The 2,770-nt window shown below is 45.7% G+C and overlaps 1 pseudogene; it reads left to right on the top strand.

Moving 5' to 3' along the window:
* Positions 1–1,213: 1,213 nt before the first annotated feature.
* LOC126568276 (adenosylhomocysteinase-like) lies at positions 1,214–2,370 on the top strand (annotated as a pseudogene).
* The last annotated feature ends 400 nt before the right edge of the window (positions 2,371–2,770 follow it).

The following is a 2,770-nucleotide window of genomic DNA, read 5'->3' as shown; positions in this document are numbered from 1 at the left end:
TAAAAATGCTCGTTGCGTATAAAGTAGGGAGAGGGCAGACAACAGCGCACAAGCTGGGTTCGGGGTTTATTGACTGGATATTTTAATTTAAATTAGTTCTCTCCGCACACCTTCACGGTGATTTCGAAAATACGAATAAAATATAACTCTGGAGATAATTTTTTTTCGTTGCTGCTTCCCCTTACTCGATCCGTACGAGTGGGCGTGGGTGGGTAAATGCTGAAATGAATTTAGCCGGCTGAGCACGATGACATCGTTACTTCGGTGTCGGGGGTAGATGAGAGGGAGGGAAGGGTTTTCGTTTTAAAATGAATATTTTATGCTCGCAGCAATCATTGGAAAACTGTATGTAAGGGAAGGAAGATTGATCGAGGAGCAGACGAACAGGGAGCGGTTCGAAACGGTCAGAACTGTTCTTGGATTCAAACGGTTCGAATGCGTTTGTTGCTAGTGGCAACCGATGCTCATTTGCGTTAGATTTGAGCTTTAAAAAGGTTTCTAGAATTTGAAATTTTGGTCTACATTGACGGTCATTGTTGAAACGTTTTAAGTAGGGATGGTTCCCTACTAGAAGTGGTTCCCGACATTTCCAAAAAAAAATTGGAACCAGTTCCGACAGGTAGGCGCGATCCGCAATCGCGTGAACGGTCCGGTCATGCGTGCGGTCCTGCCATGCGAACGGTCGAGCCGCTATTCACAGGAGGAAAATATCATAAATTGAAATATAAGTTGGACCCAGAGTAGCCCAACAACAATGCGAAAAATCACCTTGCAGCAGAGCATGTGAGCCACACATGCATTGCGAAACATTCTGGCGACCATGCATAGAGATCAACCAAAAGCCAGTGAAGCTGGTCCATATCCTTCTATACAACAAAATCAGGCACCAATGGATATTCACCTATTTCGGGATATCCAGCATCATAGCAAAGACCAGTTTAAAAATGTGCTAGGATGTTGTGATATCCTTGAGCACTTAAAAGGCGGATATATTCATAGAATATCTTTTATTACCTCCTACTGTTAGATAAAAGTCCTCAGTGATCGCATCTTTTGTTATATTTTCGGTTTTGAAATAAGAAGCGAACCCTTCCGCAACTTTTGAAGTCAAAAATAGCTCTTAGTTGTTCCACTTGGTGCCGTATTAACTCAGCATTTCTTCAATGCGCGTTTCCAGTCAAACAACTAATTGGAGACGATCTAAAACGAAAAAATGGCTTCTAAACCTACATATAAAGTGGCCGACATTACACTGGCCGAGTTTTGGCGAAAGGCAATCATGCAGAGAACAAAATGCCGGGCCTGATGGCATGCCGCAACGCTGAACGAAACCCCTGCTCGAGCTAGGTGCCGAGGTGCAATGGAGTAGCTGCAACATCTTCAGCACGCAGGACCATGCAGCCACCGCCATGGCAAAGGTCGGAGTGCCGGTATACGCTTGGAAGGGTTAATCGGACGAGGACTACGAGTGGTGCATTAGACAGAGGCTGTTTTTCCCGGACGGAAAACCGTTGAATATGATACTGGACGATGGTGGTGATCTGATGAATCTGATGCACGCGGAATATCCGGAACTGTTGAAGGACATAAGAAGTTGAGCGAAGATACGACGACCGGTGTACACAACCTGTACAAGATAATGTGAACGATTCGGTGACGAAGAGCTAGTTCGACAATCTGTACGGATGTCGCGAATCGTTGCTGGAAGGTATAAAGCGTGCGATGGTTATGTTATGATCACCGGGAAGGTGTGTGCAGTTGCGCGGTACGGGGATGTGGGCAAGGGTTGTGCTCAGGCATTGAATCTGGAGGACGCGTGATCATTACCAAGATCGATCCGATTAATACGTTGCAGGCGGCAATGGAAGGATACGAGGTGACAACGATGGAAGAGGCAAGCAAGGAGGCCCAAATCTTTATCACAACGACGGGATGCACGGCCATCATTACGGGGGCAACATTTTCGAAGGATGACTCGATTGTGTGTAATATTGGACACTTTGATAGCGAAATCGACGTGAAATGGTTGGAGGCAAATGCGGTCGAGAAGGTGAACATTAAGCCACAGGTGGACCGGTACCGGAACGCGAATGGGCATCACATTATACTTCAGACGGAGGGACGTCTAATAAATTTGGGATGTGCCATGGGACATTCGAGCTTCGTTATGTCGAACTCGTTCACCAATTAGGTGTTGGCGCAGATCGAGCTGTGGAAAAATCGGGATTACTACTGCCGAAAAAGTTGGACGAGGAGGTCGCTGCCCTGCATCTCCACAAGCTAGGTATGAAGTTGACCAAGTTGACTCCACGCCAGGTGGAGTATCTGCCCAAAGAAGGACCATACAAACCGGATCATTATCGCTACTAGAGGATTGATCAGTGGAAGTTGAAGAAAGCAAAATAAAGTTTAAAAATCTCAAATGACACACATGGCTGGGACTGATGATTTCTTATTCGGCTAAGTGTTGTGCATATGAACCGTAAACCAGCAGTGCAGTGTACATCTCATTCTCTTCCAGCTCGACGGGTTCGTTAATTTTCTCTCCCGTCTACTACGCACGCACGATTTGATGACATTTGAAGGTAGAATAAGCTTTGTAGCGCTAGCAATTATTTAACAAGACAGCGGAGAGATAGAGGAGGGATGTGGGTTGTGGAGAGTGCATAATTGTCCCCCGTGTCTCCAGCTTTTCCATGCCACATAGCATGGACAATCTTACTGCGTACTTTGTTGTGTAATTTAGTGAAACAATCAAAATCATTGCCCG

Source organism: Anopheles maculipalpis, chromosome 2RL (genome assembly GCF_943734695.1).
Source record: "Anopheles maculipalpis chromosome 2RL, idAnoMacuDA_375_x, whole genome shotgun sequence".
Classification (NCBI taxonomy): Eukaryota; Metazoa; Arthropoda; class Insecta; order Diptera; family Culicidae; genus Anopheles; species Anopheles maculipalpis.
Note: the sequence above shows the minus strand (reverse complement) of the source record. Positions and strands in the feature narration are given on the sequence as shown.